The sequence below is a fragment of the Macadamia integrifolia genome, chromosome 13, assembly GCF_013358625.1.
Source record: "Macadamia integrifolia cultivar HAES 741 chromosome 13, SCU_Mint_v3, whole genome shotgun sequence".
Classification (NCBI taxonomy): Eukaryota; Viridiplantae; Streptophyta; class Magnoliopsida; order Proteales; family Proteaceae; genus Macadamia; species Macadamia integrifolia.
The window spans coordinates 18,235,464-18,256,060 of NC_056569.1; the positions used below are offsets into that span (position 1 = coordinate 18,235,464).

At 35.0% G+C, this 20,597-nt stretch overlaps 2 pseudogenes; both read left to right on the plus strand.

Annotated features, from left to right (window-relative positions):
- Positions 1–7,780, plus strand: part of LOC122059062 — a 20,983-nt pseudogene extending 13,203 nt beyond the window's left edge.
- Positions 7,781–9,633: 1,853 nt separating this feature from the next.
- On the plus strand, positions 9,634–12,962 carry LOC122059063 (annotated as a pseudogene).
- Positions 12,963–20,597: the final 7,635 nt, after the last annotated feature.

Genomic DNA, 20,597 nt, shown 5'->3' on the forward strand with positions numbered 1-20,597 from the left:
GAGTTAGTGTTAGTCACATGGGATAATCAATATGGAATGATTCAAGTTTGAAAATTTCATTTCCGTTCCCATTAATTCTCGAATCCAGATCCTCTCCAGTCGCTAGGATGCCCAACATGCATCTAACGATTGGGAAGACTTGGGGGTGAGTGCTTGTATGTTAGGGTGTATGCTCGGGCCCTCCCAGTTGACGGATGCCATGCTTTGAATATCGCACTGAGCGTCCTAGTGGCTGGAGAGGATTTGAGTCCTTAATTCCCCTTGCAATTAAGTGGAGCCATAAAGGTTTGATTGGTAACATTTCCGATAAAACACCAACGGTTGGGATGTAAAAGTAAAGTAAAATACAAAAATGAGTTTGATTTGCATTTGTATCTGTTTAAGGGTATCAGGATCCAAATTGGATTAGTCCAAAAATAATTATTGGCAAGAGACTCTGTGATGAACCTAGACCCGGCTTAAGGTTTTTGGACATCAATGATCACAAAATTTTTAAGTTCTAGGTGATAATGAACTGGAGTAGCATCTACACACAACATAAGTGCAAGCAAGATTTAATTAAACTAATGTAATATTAAAATTCAAGGTTCAATTATCTATTTAAATTTTTAGACTTAAAATTATATTGAATTAAATTACGTCTTCAAATTCTAAAATAAAATCTGCATCATTTAAAAATAAAAATTATTGTTTTCTTTGAATCCATAAGCAAAGTTCTGTTGATCAATAATATGTTCAACATTCTCTTCCTCTCCAGTCTCCACAATGGTCTTCATCAACATTATTTATAAGTTATGACGGTAAGTTTCTGGGAGCAAAACAAAATTTTATGAATACTAAATCTGTTCCAAATCTTGGATTTCATGATGTTTTATCAATCTAATGTTGTACACCTTAAATTATATACATGAGAGAATAAAAAACGAATTGAATTTTATTCCATAATTTGCATTATGTGTATAGCAGAATTTTTTAAATTGAGCATTGACCACATAATATAAGTACTAATACTATGGATTAAGTTGTGATTATGATTGTATAGAGTAATGTACTATCTGCATTAAATGATTCTTATACCACATGAGTTTTTGTTTATGCATATATTCTCTTAATCTTGGTTTATATAATTTTACTACATTCATGTATAAAATGCATTATTTGTTACAGTAATGATACTTTACATTATCGGCTTTGATTGATGAGGGATGTGAGACTTCCTTGATCATTGATCTGTTATTTATAGTTGTTGTTTTGGTGATTTTTAATAAAAATTGAAGTTAATTTCATGTTCACATAAAGACTGACTATGGGAGAATAGAAGTATTGATAACACTTGAATTTGTTCTTGGATAACATTGTTGAATTTCTTGTCTTATCAATATTAACATTATAATGTTAATGTGAGGTTTGGTTCATTGGATTTTTTCTTAGTGGAACTATGAACTACTAGATGACGCAATCTACCTGAACACCTTGGTTAACAAAAAAAAAAAAAGATGACAAAACCTACCTTCGGCAGGATCTACCAATTGTTATTTGACATTCAGGTGGTATGACTTAGTCTTTGGGAAGTCGAAAACACTAGATAGCTTCTACAAGTTTCTGTATGTTAAGTGGAAGCAATGTGGTACTATGTTGCATTAGTTATTTCATGGATGATATTGTTAATTCATTGTTTAGTTATGTGACGATATAAATGTAGTAATGTAAGTAGGTGTGGTATGCTTAATTTTTTGTTTTCTTGAAATTTTTTATATTATACTATATATGTCTTTCATGATATTGATTATATGATCATGATTTTAAGTCTATTCAGTGTTGTGGTTGTACTTATTAAGTTTCAACTTACCCTCATAACTTATAGATGATGTGGTGAAGACTAATATGGAGAGGACTTGAATGTTGAACCTATTATTAATCAACAACAGAACTTTGCTTATGGATTGGAAAAAAACACTAATTTTTATTTTTATTTTATGTAGATTTTATTTTAGACTATGAAGACGTAATTTAATTCAACATAACTTTAAGTTTAAAAATTTAAATAAATAATTGAACTTTGAATTTAATATTACATTAGTTTATTTAACTCTTGCTTGCACTTATGTTGTGTGTGGATGCTACTCTAGTTTATTAATACCTAAAACTTAAAGATCTTGTGAACATTTATGCCTAAAAATCCTAGGCTAGGTTTGGGATCGTCACAGTATCTCTTGCCAATAAAAACTACAAGAGATCTTAGCAGCCTCTTTCAAGTTTGAATCCACTTGAATTCTTACTTTATGAAACGCATCAAAATAAAATTAAGGGAGAAAGAACATTATCCGATGGTGTTGGATACGCATAGACATATGGAGAAGTGAAGCCAAGGCAAAAGCGACTTTTATCAACCTCATTCCACTTCTTATGTGTCTAGGTGTGCCTAACACTTATTTTTCTTTTTCCTAAAATTAAATAAAGGGAAAAGAATCTGCACCATCCATGTGCGGATTCCTTTGTTATATATATATTTCTGGTTTTTTTTTTTTTTCATAATGAATTAATAATATATAAATATATATATTACTGAAAAAACAAAAAAAATTAAACAAATCTAGATTACTAAAAGGAAAGGAAAACTGTGCAACGAAAGCGTATATACTATGGTTGAATTTGACATCTGAAATTAACCAAAATAGCACTACGGGCCGTCTGCCTATCCTATTCTCCTATGCAAAACCATGATTTGTTTTTCCTTTTTAATTATATATTTTAAAAAAGTGGAAGCAAAAATATCTTATTATATCTTATCCTTCATCCATGCCATTCAACCTTTGACTTGTCTCTTCGTTCACCGGAATGGCTTTTACCAATTAAAATATATATATTATTTTCTTTGGTTTCGGGGGAGTTTCGCATGTTAATTAAAGATCCTTCTTAAAGCGCGTGCAGAAATTCAAAGTCTTCCATCCCCTCCCATTGAAGATTATTCATATAAGGTGATGGAGTTAATAATAAATTTTTTATTTCCTAACAACCCATCTTCCTTCCTCTATATTTATCTTCATTTTCTAATGATCAATAACTAATTATTCTCTTCTTAAAAAATGGGACACTACCCTTTCCAGTTCCTTATGCTTCCTAAAGGAAAGAAAAGAAAAACTTCCACAATTATTTTAAATTTACATTGAAAAAGAAAAATTTAAGCCTTAAACCTTCTGCATAGATGCAGACATAGATGATGCATCTATACAAATCAGAAAGAAATTCCAGCAACATCCACAAACAATGGATTACACTGGATTTCTCCTCCTTCCTTCTTTCAGTCTCCTCTGTTTTTTGAGCCAGAGCACTCTGCAACCTTACTATGCAGCCAACGACTGCTCAGGAAATAATTACACTGCTAACAGCATATACCAATCCAACCTCAATCTTCTTCTCTCTTCGCTATCTTCTAATGCTATCAACAGTACTGGATTCTACAACACAACAATTGTCAAGAATTTGAACACAATCTACGGTCTCTTGCTCTGCAGAGGCGATATTTCCTCCCAAGAATGTCAAAATTGTGTTAAAAAGGCTGCTGCCGATGTCACAAATCACTGTCCAAACCAGACAGTAGCAACAATATGGTATGATTTATGTATGTTAAGGTACTCGGATCAGTTCATCTTCTCAACTATGCAAGAAACTCCAACTTGGTTTTTGTCCAATGTCAATGATGTGCCCAACCCAGATCAGTTTAATCAGACTTTGGGAGATTTAATGAATAGCCTTGTGAACCAGGCAGCCTTTGGCTCTTCTACCAGTCTGTTTGCAGCTGGGGCTGCAAATTATACAAGCAGCTTTGAGAAGATATATGGGTTGGTGCAGTGTACTCCTGATATATCTCAGAATGATTGCTATAGATGCTTAGTTGGGGCTGTTTCCAATATCCCAAGTTGTTGCAATGGAAAGCAAGGTGGGAGAGTTCTCATGCCCAGCTGTAATTTGAGATATGAGCTCAATGATGCTTTCTATGAATCAATTGCTGCTCCACCACCTCCATCATCTCCTGCAACTCCTTCTCTTACACCTCCTTCTTCACCAACAAACAATACAGTAACACCAGGTATGTTTATGCATTTAGGAGCTCTTTATGCCTTTAGGAGCTCTAGTCAATACTGATCCATGTTTCATTTTCCATTAGAAACAAGATTGAAACACACTTCCCCTCCCCCCCAAATCTTTTAAAGAGAACAGTAACAAATTAACATATTCGTCGATGTATATGTCAAGAACCATGGATCAGACATGATAAGAGACAACTTGGATTTTGCAGGGAATAGAAAAAATTCATCAACTACTGTCATTATTGCCGTCGTCCTGCCAATAACAGGACTTATACTTGTTTCTGTCCTGTGTATATGTTTTTTCAAAAGGCGGAAGCCAAAGAGAGAAATTGATGGTGAGCAACTATTCTTTAAATCCTTCTCTGTCTTCTACATTGTCCATGTATCCAAAATTTTTTTATTCAGGAAAAACATTGATAATGGATTGATTTCATTATATTCTTTTGATTGAGGGAGGAATCTAGAGGGGCTGTGTAAGGAAGAACAAACTATTAGGGGAAAATATTTTATTTCCATTGGAACATATCTTGGGAGAAACATAATACAGCACTCCCCAGAGAACTAGTCTGATTCCAAGGAAAGAAAGCTTTGGCCAGCTAGTGCTTAGTGTACAAATTGTCAGCTTGTTTTTATCAAAGCATTTCTATTTTGAAAGTATTGATTGATTTATTTTATTTTATTTTATTTGGGGTTGGTGGTGTTAAGGTGTGGATGAGATCAATCCAGTGCAATCTTTGCAATTCGATTTTAATACAATAAGAGCTGCCACAACCAACTTCTCTGAAATGAATAAGCTAGGACAAGGTGGATTTGGTGCCGTCTACAAGGTAATGATCCAAAACTATGATGCAAGTATGCAACAAATTCCTAACATATACAGCAGAAAGTTTCATTTTGAATTTTTAAATATGGTTTTTAAATCAGCCCATACAATTTCACATTTTTTTCTAGTATCCTCTAATATATAATATACAGGGTAAGCTTTTAAATGGACAAGAAGTTGCTGTGAAGAGGCTTTCTACAGACTCTGGACAAGGTGAACTAGAATTTAAGAATGAGGTGGTGTTACTGGCCAAGTTGCAGCACAGGAATCTTGTACGACTCCTTGGCTTCAGCTTAAAAGGAGGAGAAAAGCTCTTGATCTATGAATTCTTGCCAAATGCAAGCCTTGATCACTTCATATTTGGTTTGACTCTATCTTTGCTTCCCTTTCAAATGCATTTATTTCTGTTATTTGAGGTTCTAGCTGGAGAAAAATATCTTCTATCTGTCTATTTTTTTAATGCAAAGAAAATGCCCATTAAGATGTCTAGCTGGAGAAGAGTACCTTTGATTTTACAGAAGAAAATTGATACAGAACTTATGAGATCTCTACTTCAAAGACTTTCTTGCATCCTTTATTTTAAGAATAAAGCTTAGCTATGAGATTCGATTAATTCTTTTTTTTTTTTTTTTTTTGGAAACTACATATGGAGTTTCTGTGATTAAGATTACTCACTAATATCTAAATCCTAATTTGATCTTTTTATGTGTGAACATGTAGATCCAATCAAACGCACACAATTAGACTGGGAAAAGCGTCACAAAATCATAAGAGGGATTGCTCGAGGGCTTCTCTATCTTCATGAAGATTCTCGACTTAGGATTATACATCGAGATCTCAAAGCCAGCAATGTTTTGTTAGACGAGGAGATGAATCCAAAAATTTCAGATTTTGGAATGGCAAGACTTTTTGTAGTTGACCAAACTCAAAATACAAATAAAATTGTCGGAACATAGTAAGTGAAGATTCCGTGAACCTATTGATCATACTTGGCTATCATTCAAGAATTTTGCTAAATTTTTTAGAAATCAACAACACATTCTTCAGTTATTCTTGGTGGAGGTGAACAGGACTAAAAGAACCATATGTGCATTCCTGCACTCCCCTGGCTCAAATTGCTGAAGTTTGTTACATTGCATTTCATTTACTTTTCTGGTTAATATAATTGTAACACTTCTGTTTGTTCAGTTTTAAGAATATCATATATCATTTACTATGAACTAAAAAGGAAAAATCTGCTTACTGTTATAACTTACCGTATTGAGATGTAATGCAGTGGCTATATGGCTCCAGAGTATGCGCTGCATGGCCTCTTCTCTGTTAAGTCAGATGTGTTCAGTTTTGGTGTCTTAATTTTGGAAATTGTGAGCGGTCGGAAAAACAGTTTTTATCAATTTGAGCGCAATGAGGACCTTCTTAGCCATGTAAGTATGAACTTTGGATGTGATATACTTTCTTTTTAATAAGAAATGACCACCACCACCACTACCACCACCACTGCTGCTACTACTACTACTAAGAAACTTGAGGTAACCTGCCCATCTCCATTATCCCAATGGTTGGGACTACCCAAGGATTAAAGTATCGGTATCGATCGTCGTATCGATCGGCCAAAATTAAGATACGTATCGGAGGGTATCGTATCGTATCGGAGATACACTTAGATACGCTAAAGATACACACATAAATAGATAGGAAACATTTTTTTAAACACTTTTGCATAAAGAATTTGTTAAAAAAAGCTATTGATAACATGTATTATGCATAAACACTAAATTGAGGGTATCGTACTAAGAATTCAAGGTCTGTAGTTGTCCCATAAATGTAAAATCCTTGTTCCCAACCTTGATTTCCACTTTAGTTAGAGAGAAATATGGCTGACAGCAACTTTGGAACAAAAACCCTTCAAAAAATCGTTTTTTCCTGAAAAATTACCTATATTGGCCATTATATGACCATAGCGCCGATACGTATCGATACTCACCGATACGTACCGATATATATATATCGATACTCACCGATACGTGCTGATATATACCGATATGTACCAATCGATACATACCGATACTCACCGATACGTACCAATACATACCAAAATGTACATTTTACATCAATTTTATATTTTTCATAGAGTCGTATCGAGGCATGTCATATCGTATCGATGTGTATTAGTGGTGTATTGATGCATATCGGTATGTATTATAGGATATATATCGATACGAAATGATTTAAAAAATTCAATGTAGCGTATCGGTGTGTATCGTATCGACCGACTAAATTTAAGATACGTATCGGAGGGTATCGTATCGGTATCGGAGATACTTAAAACCATGGGACTACCTAAGCTAAATCATTTCCACTTATCTTTCTTTAGAGAGAACATCTCAAACTACTCACCTAATGAAACTTGGAAAGGGGGAAAAACCCCAAAAGTAGTAAAATCCTATCTAACTCACACAATTTCTCTAGTCAATCAACCAATCTCTCTACATCTCTCTGCCTCTTTTAATCAAATTAATTGATTTCATATGCATATGTTGATGAATTCCTGTAGGCATGGAGAAATTGGAGGGAAAACACGGCCGTAGAGTTGATAGATTCAACTTTGAGGGAAAATTGTTCAATAAGTGAAGTGATGCGATGCATTCAAATTGCATTGCTATGTGTTCAAGAAAATGTTGCTGATAGACCCCCCATGGCATCAGTTGATCTCATGTTCAGTAGCGCATCCATCACTCTTGCAATACCATTATCACCTGCCTTTTTTGTTTATAACAGAGACGAGGCAGACAAATCTTCATCCACAGCTAAGTCAACACCAAAGTCTACCACTGAGTTCTACCCTCGGTGAGATACAGAGGAAGGGTAGTACATTAAAGAAAAGATGTGAAATCACAGATAATTAGATCCTGAAATGAGAAAATATTGCTTACTTGTAAGCAGGATTCTTGACTCTTGACATATTGTTTCATATTTTAATGATTATAAGCAGAATCCAATTTGGGTGTTCTAAATTCTAATTAAAATTCGATAAACAGTACAGACTAACACTAAAACTTTGATCACCTGGAATTTGATCATTGCTTGAATCCGTTATTGCAGGTTAGTGTATACTCTGTTTCTAATAATGAATTATAGGCCTCCCCACCCCCTGGACAAGAGAGAGAACCAGCAGCCTTCTACTTGCTAGCATCAAAGTATGATTTGCTTAGTATTAATACAGAAAGAACATTTGGAGCAGAAATTGATCTTCAAGAATAGTTCATAGATTCTCAATTAGCAAGCTTGTGTCCATACCAATACTCTCCCTCATCTCTGAGATAGAACACTTTGATGTTGGAGCACCTGCAAAAAACCAATTATGATCAAGGAATTCTATATTTTGTGACATTCAAGTTACAAAACAATAAAAACGCTAATTGAGGGAGGAAGAGAGAGAGAGAGAGACTGCAGTTTCCTTACCTTGTTTGAATTAAACAAATTGAAAATAAACAGTGATGTTCTACTCTATTATACATTGCTAGAGTCTTATATTTATAAATTATAGTGAGGAAAGATTTAACGAAATCACTTTAAATTTGTAACAAAATTATGGTTTATCATTGTAAGAGAAAGATAAGTCATATTGAAACCAATGGATAACTAATTACTAAGAAGATAACTAATATTGAAATCACAAAATGAACACTACTATCAAATCTTTCATTTAGTTTTTTATGGGCTTAGAAATTTTTTAGGTCAGATTTTTTGGGTAGGATCTCATGCCTACTGTACTCCACTAAATTTGACCCCACGAGAGGGTTTGAAAAAAAAACAAGTGATGACAGATCCTTTTTGCTTGCGTGAAGCTATTATATAATACAGGTGGACGATTGGATCTCTTCAAATTTTAGTTGCATGCTGCATTGATTCCATTCAACCATTGACTTTTTTGAGTGGTGGCATGACTTGTGGGGTTTTGTGAGATAAGAAAAGAAGAATAGGGTAGTTATCCAGGTAACAAAGGAATGTGACCTTTTCTTTAAAGACCGAGTTTTCCTGGACCCATGAAAAACTTTTCCTCTCTTTAAAATCACAAGAAAAACTATCTATTATTAGGGTTTTTTAAATCTAGCGAGACTGCATAATATTGTGTAGAGTACTGGTACACAAACATGGACATACTAAGGATGCACTACCATTACATGGGAGGTATGCAATTGAAATACACTCTAAAATTTGGTATGTTTGATAATCTATTTTGTGATCTCTCTATATGAAGGTCTGAATGGATATATCACACATCATTTATCACATGGCAAAATACATGCCTGGTGATGTCTGAAAAAATAATATTCCAATGACAATACTAATTCGCCAAAAAAACATGAAAACATCAAGTATGTGCAGAAGAATTCAAAGTCTTCCCTTTGCAATGGAGAATGGAGATTCGTTTGGATGCCAAGAATCACTATTTCATTTCCTTTTGCATTAGAAATTGTCTCTCATTTCATTCTGTATACCTTAATTTTCTAAAGACCAATAAATCATTTCTCTTCCAGTCCTTGACTCCCCTCCAATATGATCAATGAAGTTTGCCCACAAGACTTGACTAACTCCTCATTTGAAAGAGAGGGGTTTGTGGGGGGGGGGGGGGGGGGGAGTGAGAATGTTGGATGAAAAGAAGTCTTCAACAATAACCAATCTCTAAGCCTTTAAAGCTTTTTCACATATACAGTCATGGATGATATATACATCTATACAAATCATAGTGAAAGAGAAATTCAAGCAGCAGCGGCAGCAGCCACAAGCGATGCATTGCACCAGATTGCTGATCATCCTTCTTTCTTTCAGTCTCCTCTGGTCGTTGAGCCAAAGCATTGCACAACCAATCTATGTTACAAACTCCTGCGGCCCAACAGTTAATTACACTACTGGGACCACATACCAAGCTAACCACAATCTTCTACGCGCTGCTCTATCCGTTAATGCTAACAACAGTAACAGTAAAGGATTTAACAGGACACTAACTGCTGCTCTACCAGCTCCATAATCTATTGCATATCAACCAGCTCTACCACCTACCGCAAATCCACCAGCTCCATCACCTCCAGCATATACACCAGGTATGGCTATTAGGAGTTCTATCATTCTTAAGTTTCTGCTATTAGAAGCAAGATAGAAACGACAAACACCCACACCTTTCATGTATCCCCTCTCTGGTTGGCTGTTTTGTCCCCCTCTCCTGGGGGATTTCATTGTTTTCCCCTTTATTTGGTTGTTTCCATTTCTTTTGTCAAGGTCTTCTCTTGGATAGACCGATATGGCTTTGGAGTTGTATTTATTTTTTCCTTATCCATTCATCAAAAAAAAAAAAAAAAAAAAAAAAAAAAAAAAAAAAAAAAAAAAGAAAAAGAAAAATGAAAGAAAGAAAGAGAGAGAACAAGTTGAAGCATCATTTCAGTAGGGACTGAAACAGAAAAATATTAGGATTGCTCAATCTTTACTTAGTGGTTGCTCTATGGGCATACCAAAAAAATTAATGGAATCTTAAATTAGATAACTAGCGGTGATTGTGATTTAGAAAGGCATTCCTAAACTCACAGATAGCTCATGGTCCTATCCAAACATGGGCATCAGGAACTCCTTAAAATGGGAGGGCAAAAAATAACATCATTATCCCCCTTGTAGTGCCCTTCCCCCCCACCCCCCGGAAGGAGAATGTATCCCCTTGTAGTGCCACCCTTTTGTTTGGCTACGCCCGTTTGCTTGCCTTCCTGTGAGTCTTCCCCCCGCCTCTCCTTTCCCCTCCCCTCCCCTCTCTGTTGTTTATTCTTCTCCTTAAATATATTTATTCATAAAAAAAAAAAAAAAAAAAAAAAAAAAAAAAAAAAAAAAAAATCTGAGATGTGATTAGACTGTGGTTCACAGAAAATTAACATTTTGGTTTTTGCAGGGACTGTGCAACAATTACAAGCTGTCATTATTATTCTGATTCTGGAGTAATAGCAGTTATACTTGTTTCTGTTATCATATGTATATATCTTCATAGAAGGTGGAAGCCATCGAGGAATGAAATTGATCATGGTGAGCAACTATAGTCAAAATCCTTCTCTATCTTCTGCATTATTCAAGTGCCCATGTCTCCAAAATTTTTTGTGTTCAGGAAAAATATTGATAATGGATTGATTTTATTATATCTTGTTGATTGTGGGAGGAATCAACATGAGCTATCTATGGAACACAATCTATTAGGGGCAGACACTAATGATCCATCGAAAATCCTTTGGGAGGACCATAATGCACTCCCTAGAGAACTAGTTTGGCTCAAAGTAAAGATAAAATCTTTGACTACCTATGCTCTCATCACAAAATTGTCAGCATGTTTTCATCATACATTTTATTTGGAAAATATTGATTTTTTTTTTTTTTCCGGGTGTGTTGTGGTATTAAGGTTTGGATGTGCAATCCTTACAATTTGACTTTGATATAATAAGAGCTGCCACAACCGACTTCACTGATTTGAATAAGCTTGGACGAGGTGGTTTCGGTCCTGTCTACAAGGTAATGATAACAAAACTATGATGCAAGTATATAAATTCTAAACATATATAATTTAAAATTGCACTTTGAATTCTTAAACATAGTTTTAAATCATTCCATACAAGTACAAACTTTTGTTAGAATCCTCTAATACAGATTGCATACAGGGTAGACTTTTGATGGACAAGAAGTTGCTGTGAAGAGGCTTTCTAGAAATTCTGGACAAGGTGAACAAGAATTCAAGAATGAGGTAGAATTATTGGCCAAATTACAGCATAGGAATCTTGTAAGGCTCCTTGGCTTCAGCTTAAGAGGAGAAGAAAAGCTCTTGATCTATGAATTCTTGCCAAATACAAGCCTCGATCACTTCATATTTGGTTAGACTCGATTTAGCTTCTCTTTCAATTTGCATCTCTTTCTATTTTATGAAGTTCTTGGCCAGAAAATCTGATGCAAAGTATAGTCGTTGATTTTACAAAAGATAATCAATAGAGGACCTATGAGATCTTTATCTCAAAGAAAATCTTGGATCCAATATTTTAAGTATAAAGCTCAGCTTGAGATCCAATTAATTCCTTTTTTAAGGAAACTGCATATGGAATTGTTATGATGATGATTACTCGCTAATACCTGAATCCTAATTTGAAATTTTTATGTGTGAACATGTAGATCCAATTAAACGTGCACAATTGGACTGGTAAACACTTCACAAAATCATAAAAGGAGTTTCTCGAGGGCTACTCTATCTTCATGAAGATTCTCGACTTAGGATTATACACCGAGATCTCAAAGCCAGTAATGTTTTGTAAGAAAAGGATATGAACCCAAAAATTTCAGATTTCGGCATGGCAAGGCTTTTTGATGTTGACCGAACTCAAAATACAAATAGGATCGTTGGAACATAGTAAGTGAAAATTTCATGAATCTATTTATCTTATCTATCATTCTAGAATTTACTAAATGTCCTAGAAATCGACAATACATTCTTCAATTATAATAGATGGAGGTGAACAAGTCTAAAACAATCATATTTTTGAATAGGCACTAAGCTTTTTTACATTAATTGCATTTTATTGAACTCCTTGGTTAATGTAATAGTACAATTTTGTTTGTTAAATATTTTAATTATATATTTCATTCACTATGTACTAAAATGGGAAAAAAGATTTCTTTACTGTTATACCTAACTGTGTTGAGATGGAATGCAGTGGATATATGGCTCCTGAATATGTAATGCATGGGTTCTTTTATGTTAAGTCTGATGTCTTTAGTTTTGGTGTCTTACTCTTGGAAATTGTGAGCGGTTGGAAAAACAACAGATTGGAACACAGTGAGAACCTTCTTAGTTATGTAAGTATGAACTCTGGTTGTCATAAACTTTCTTTTATAAGTAGTGACTACCAATACTACTATTACTAGAAAGGAATTCTTGAGGTAACTGTCCCAACAGTTTGGGCAACCTAATATAAATCAATTATTGTCACTTTCATTTTCTTTAGGTAGAAAATTTCAAACAACTCACCTGATGAAAATTTCAAACAACCAATCAGCTTCCAACTTTTTGACTCGTGGATCCCTTCCATGGTTTTCAAGTGTCAACCTGGGATCGGCCATATTGGATCGATGATCAGTTATTCAAATCATTTCAAGGGTAAAATAGGAAGAAATAATACTTTTTATGAAAATTAGGAGTAAAATAGAATGATACTCACCGATTTCATCCGATCTAAATTGGTATCGGTAGAGACCGATACCAATACTAATACTAATACCATCCCCTAAATCCTTGGTCCCTTTTGATTTTCAACGTGTAATCATAAGAGATAATTGAGAATTTACAAAAACTCCTCTACATTTTTCCTTTTTTTATGTTATTCCTTTGTTTTTGGATTTTTACATCTCTTCCTACCCTGCTCTCTTTAAATACTAAGAATATCTCTACTTTTCAGTTTTCACCCATTGATCTTTTTTTAAATCGATTAGTTTAAAAATTGCTTTTATTGAATCAGGAAAGAGCAAGCAGCTTCTCACTCCATTTTTAATGTGAGTGGTTCAAAAATTGCTTTACGGAGCTAAGAAAGAAAATGCTGGTTGAAAATCACTCCTCCCACTAATAATATAGTTTTTTATAATAACAAATTAATGTGGTTATTATTATTATTATTATTTTTTTGAAATTATGTTTCTCCTTTATGATGTGACAAGGGTGGCAACTTACATTTGATGGCTTGGAACACTTATGCATGGACCCCAACACATGGGCGCATGCCTCGAGGTGTTCCAGGCTATCTGAGGTGCATTGCCACCTTTGCTGTGTCGTAGAAGAGCCCCATATCAGTATGGGTCTCAGCCAAGGATTCTAATTTTGGTCATCGGATCAAGATCAATGCCCATCTAAATTGGCCTAAATTGGCCTTGAATTGGACAGATTTACTTTTATTGAAAATATTCAGTTTTTACCTCCCCTCCCCCCCTACCAGTGGATCACCAATTAAATCAGTTTTTCCTATTGAATGTACCACTGAGATTTATATTGACCCCATTAAATATCGGCTGAGACCATGGTTTCAAAAATCTGATCGCATGAATTGGATTGATATCGGTCGAGAGTTAAGACCAATCCCATACTAATCCACTAGCACGACCCAAAGGTAGGAAAGTAATAAAAATAATTTAAAAAAGAAAATGGTAAATGAGCCCAATCCAATCCTATCCAAAGTTATTTGATAGATTGAAATCGGCAGAATTGATATCAACCAAGATTGAACCCAATCCGAAGATCAGAAAACCGATACGGTCTCAATTCCAACTACTAGATAAATTAGATTGGCGGATGGGATAAAAATAAAAGAATAAATAAGTATATATTTTTATGTAACTCTGTACTAGGCTTAGGCTCCGTTTGGTATCGTTTCTGTTCTAGAAACGCCGTTTCTTGTCAAAAACAAAAATTTCAGTTTCTGTGTCAAAATGCAGTTTTTAAACGAAAAAATTGTGTTTCAAAATTTCAGATTTTTATCGGGAATTTTTTTTTTTTTTTTTGTAAAATGGAACGAAACTGGGAAGACGGAACTCCATTTTGGAGTTCTTTCTTTTAAATGGAGTTCTGTCCAATCTCGTTTTTTCAGTTTTTGTTCCAAAAAAACAGAAACGGACCATAAGTGCACCAAACAGAAGATTCCGTTTTTTCGTTCCAATAGAACAAAAAACTCCAGAAACGTTTTTTTAGAACGATACCAAACGGAGCCAGGGGAGTGATGGTAAATTTTCGTTTGGTTTATTTTACCAATGGGTCCCACTCAGCTTCTATGAAAAATCTTCCCTATGGACAGTGGGGATCTGGAGCGCTCCTGATCATAATCGGAGTTTTCATATTCCATAACAACTTTATCTTCTAATAATTGTATTATAAAATTATCATTGCTGTATACGTTGAACAACAACTGCCTAGAGTAGTTGGTGAGCTGTGATGGACAGAAAGTCCATGTTCACCTGAATATTTGTATCGGCCAATACCAATATGATGTTAAAATGTACAATTGTATCATCGGATTTTATATTTCATAGATTATGATAGATGTGTTTTTTGGCTCATTATATACAATAAAATTTTTATTTTTATTTTTTAAATTAGTGTTTTAGTTTTTTGGGCTCAATTTATAGATTAAAATTTTTATTTTTTTATTTATTTTAAACTAGGGTTTTGTTTTTTTTGGACCGATTAAGAATTAAAATCAGACCATCTCAGTGTTAATCGGTACTGATCCCAAGGTTTGGAACCGATTAATTAATTGAAATTATTTTGATCCTAACCTTAAAAAAAAAAAAATTATTGAGCCAATTAGCTGAAAATCTTTCCAATTGACACGCCTAGCCCTAACCCAAACTCCCCATTATTATTTTCAAATGTTGGAACCAATTAGTAAATTAGAATGATTTTGGTCCTGCCCAAAGAAGGTAGCCAATCAGATATATTTTTCCCAATTAATACCCCTGAGTTCCTAAACTAACCTCTACCCCGTAGACCATACTAGCAAACTTCCATGGTAGTAGAGCCCATTTTATTGGTCGACTTTTTCTTCACCCGATGGTGAATAGAGAATTTCTTAATCCAACTATGGCAGGGTACACCAGAGCGGGTGCTTTTGACAAAAGAAAGTTATTAGTGGGAGTTATTAAAAAGTCACTTCTCTAGGAGTTCAATCACATCAAATCATGGTGGAAGAAGAGATTCTCTCTTCACCCTTGAGAGAGAAAAATTTACTCCATAATTTATTAGGGGAAAAGGCTGGGCACATCAGCATTGTGCCAAACATTATGTTTTTCTTTCTCCTACCCCTTATGAAAAGTTCCCATGCCCTTCCCATCGCAAGGATCCAAGGCCTCTATTGATTGAGCCGTTAGCTCCAAGAAAGCATGCATTGTGCCCGATCTCCTCCCAATTTTTAATTGGAAGAAATTTTTCTTCACTATTATAGCAAGCATCACCAAACCAACTTAAGGTTCACAAACCCTTATAAGTTTTAGTATATTCCACAAAATACCCCTTAGGTATCCTTCCAAGCATTTGAAGCCTCATTATCAAGGGATTTCCTTTCACCATGGCTTAAAGAAAAACCAGTCATTTTTTTCTCTGTATCTGTATTTAACCTTTATTTGGAGGGATTATAAAATTAACATAGGTTACATATGAATTTTTTTTCTTATAGTAATGCATGTGTAGCTACTAATTTTGTCCTTCCCTGACAATCATGAACTATGGGTGAGGATGAAGCTTGCACTCTCACCCTCAATAAGGATCTGGTTTTCAAAAAAACCCTAGTATCTTTCAGCGGTTCAGCCTACCCAAACTTTTGAATTCATAATGTTTAGTGATGACATGTTCATGATTGACGTCTTTGTGTTGAGTATTAGTCAATGACGTAGGAATGAACTAGAAGACAATGGTCGATCCCTCGCTAGAATAGGGAAAATCTCCCATTTTGTGTTTTTTGTAAATTTTCAAACCAAGAATTAGCTATATTCTCTCGTTATAGAAGATTTTTTTGATATATTACCCATCTAAATCGAAAGTTTGGATAGCTTGCAATGCCTCCCAAAAGTCCCAAAACCCTGTCGAGTTGTCAAATTCTCCTTGAAAAATGCCGACTCATCATTTAAACATGTGTTGAAGTAGAGAATCTATATAAGCCTAAAGGGATCAGCCCAGAGGCCTAGGTGGGGATCTGCCTACGGCCTTGTGGAGGTCTTCCCAAATTTGAGAATTTTTATTTCCCTCCATGTCCTAACCCCTAAACCCTATAAATAGGCATAATCTCCTTGAAAAATGGAGAAAATCTCCAAAAATTCCTATAGATTCCGTTTTTCTTAGAAAATTTCCGAAAGGCCCCGAAGCCTTGCAGAAATTCCAAAAGTCTGTCAGAATCTCAAAAAAAAAAAAAAAAAAAAAAAGACGAAGAAGAAGAATCCCTACAGAAACCAGAAAGTGCTGAACCTATGTCGAATTTCAAAAATCACAAAAGATCTAAAAATCTTGGAAGTTCCGCCGAAACCCAGAAAATCCAACTCCCCCAAAAAAATGAGATGGAGAAGTCCTTGCCCCCTAAGTCGGGAGAATTCATTAGAAATCCGCATTTGAAGCGAGGGGCCTCCCCCTTTTCAACTAATCAGTAGACTCCGACGGCAGATCAAATTAACAATGCTTATTGGTCTAAGACTGTTAAAGGTTGTTGTGTCTTTATGTAGTCACATTGGATTGCTTTGTGTTCAAGAAAACGTTGCTAACAGACCCAACATGGCATCAATTCATCTCATATTCAACAGCTCATCCAACACTTTCCCAGTACCATCATCATCTTCCTTTTCCATTCATAACAATAAAAAGACATATTCCTAGAGAATGATTCAAGGGCAACAGAACAGTTCATTCCAAAACTAAGTCAATATCAAGGTCGACTATGGGTGCATATAGTATTGAGTCGTAGCCTTGGTGAGATACAGAGGAAGAGTAATCCATACAGAAAAAAAGATGCAACTCAATGGGATGAATGACAATTTATTGCTTACATATGAAATAAAAATTTTTCTGGCATATTTTTTCATAATTTTATATTATAAACAGAAATCAATGTAGTTGCTTTCAATTATAATAAAGTGTTAACAAACATCACAGATGGACCTTTTTTTTTTTGGGTGAATAAGCGTATATAAATAAAATAAAAAAATATTACAAGACAAAGAATTTTTTTCCGTGAATTAATAAAAATATTAAAATACTAAAAAATAAAATAAAATAAAATAAATATTACAAGCGAAGATGCCACCAAAAAGAACTAGGCCTAGACAAACTAAGTGAAAAGAATAGAAACAACTGAGAACCAAAGGAGCTGACATCGTGATAACCTGAAATGGGATCATTGCTTGCACCTGAAGAAGGGATGAAACAAAGAATGAAATTATTGCAGGTCAGTGGTCTACATATTCTAATAAACAAAATATTGGTCTCCCCTCTCTCGATAGAGGCAACCAAAAATTAATCCTTATGAATAATATTTAGACTCCTAACTAACAAGCTTGTGTCTGTGCCAATAGTTCCCTCCATTACCTAGATGAAAAGACTTGATGTTGGCATCTGCAAACAAACAATTATGGTTAAAGAAATCTCATATATTATGTGAAATTTAAGTTAAAAATTAGGATAAAAATCCTTTACAATTCCCATCTCTTGTAATTCCGTGCAATACCCTCTGCAGAGGTTGAAACGTGGACATTTCAGATTGAACGGCTCAGATTAACCCTCAAGTGAAACAACCCAAAATCATGGTTCTCAGCTTAAACCGAACCAAGTCAACTATTCATACCCAACCGGTCTTCAAAACCTAGGAGATTTCTATCCATTCCTTCTCTCGACCCTCTCTCTCTGCCCTAACTCGGCTGTCCCTCTGCCGTAACGCTGCTCTCCCTCTCTGCCCTCTCTGCCCTCTCTCTGTTCAGGTTGGTTAACCTTGACAGGGTTGTGACCAAGGAATCAATGGAGAAAACTGCAGATAAAGTCTGATTGGGAATTGCAAATCCGTCGAATTTACTAACGTTGGCGGGCTTGTCACCCATAATTTTCAGCTCCGTGACAGAGTTGTCTTGGCATGCAATGGTTAGCTGTGGAGACGAAGGTGAGTAGCAAAAGTCTTCACTGTTCGTATCCCAAACTTCCATCGATTTGGCATATTCCAATTGTTTTCTTAGCTGCTACAGCACTTGGGTTTGAGAGGATTGTAATTGATGGGTAACGGGGATGAAGAGAAATAATGAAACAAATAGCAGAAGAAACGCTCTTGAAGATCCCATTGAAGAAGCAACAGATTTTGGGATTGTTTCAGAGTTCAGGAAGAACACATTGAGTTACCTCAAAGAAAAGCAACAATATGCAAGAAATTAGAAAATGGAGGAGGGACTTTCCATGTTGGGTTTCAGAAGGTTAGTAAGGGTTACAGAAGGAAGGCTTAGGCCTTGGATATCCAAGTAAGTTCCATGGGAACCATGGAACAGTTAGAAAGAAATAGCAGAAGCACGTTCCAGTACAGAGCCAGGTGCTCTTTTCTTGCAATGTAGTCTTCAGTTTTCATGTGAAAAAAAAAAAAAAAGGGCTACAGACCATAGAGCTTTAATTCCAAGCAAATTAAGGAAACCATGAACGAGAAGAGAGAGAAAGTGAGAGAAAGAAGAAACATGAACCGACTCGGTTCGTTTTAAGCTGGAGAATCACAGCTTTTAGGTTGTTTCACTATAGGGTTAATTTGAGCCATTCAATACAGAATGTCCACGTGTCGACTTCCGCAGGGGATAATGCACGGTATTACATGAGATGGGAATTGCAGAAGATTTTTATCCTAAAAACTATGAACACGCAATGAAATAGAAAGGGGAGATAGATTGTAGTTATACTTAGCTTATCATGAGAGCCGGTATTATATATAGCCAAGTTACATGAAACTCATGTGTCTGGTCAAAACTTTGAACAAACTCTAACGTGCTAGGATCTCTCTAAGATGCGGGAAATCTTTCTTGCTCTCTCTGAAACCCTTCGGCCTCTTTCATCTACACTTTTACATGATGGAATTAGACAACCAGAGAGGAGGAACCCAAATTATCTTAGTGTTCTCGTCACCAAAATTTAAAATTCTTAGTATTTAAGAAACTATAGAATGACAAAGGGAATATTCCCCAAAATGTGAAATTTATAATAAAAGGGGCAAGGGGAGAGAGCTCCACACGATTTTGGGGCTCTTCCTCCCCTAGCCAAAGTTTTTCTCTCTTCCCTTTCTCCATTATGAGTGAGTGCGTGTTCTTGTGCGTGTGTGTGAAAGAGAAAGTAGAGTTTGTAAAACCTTAGTTTTTTGTGAAAATTGCTCTCTCCTCCATTGAACATAGATTGAAAATTCAAAGTATTGAAAGGATTCAATACCTATTGTTCAACCGAGAAAAGCTATTATCTGAAGGAGGAACTTTGATTGCGGTGCTAAAGTAACCATAATATATTATCTTGAATTTATTTTTATTCTCTTGGATCCGAATGGAAAAGTTCCCCACTCGATCTGAATCCGTTGCGAAATTATGGTTAAACAACAACCCATGATGGAAACTTCAATAATTAATCATCTAGACACACCACTAATGTATGACCTTGTAATTCAGTACATAACCAAATAAAAAAAATTACATTATCTTGCAGCTTGTTGTCACCAAAGTGGTGAAGTAAGAAGTTGTAACCCTCTTTTAATTGCCCCTTATCTTATTAAGAAAATTCTATAGTACAATATTTAATGTAAGGGTAACAAAGGATTTTTATTAAAAACTTGAAAGTTTTTCTAATGCAATATTTCATTCAGTTTTTACATGAAATTGCATTATATACTCTCATTGAAAAAAAAGGCTGTTATCTTAAAAGGGGCAAAACAGTAAAGTTACAACTCCTTAGTTCATTACCTTGGTCACAATAAGATTTTCCCCTTTAGCTTGCCTTTTTTATATTTTTTTATTTTTATGCAACACTATTTTCATGGGACCTTCTAGACATTTATTATGCATGATCGAAATGATTTATTTTCATAACAAAATAAGTATTCATAGAACTGATCTTCATTCACTCTAATCAATATGAAGTT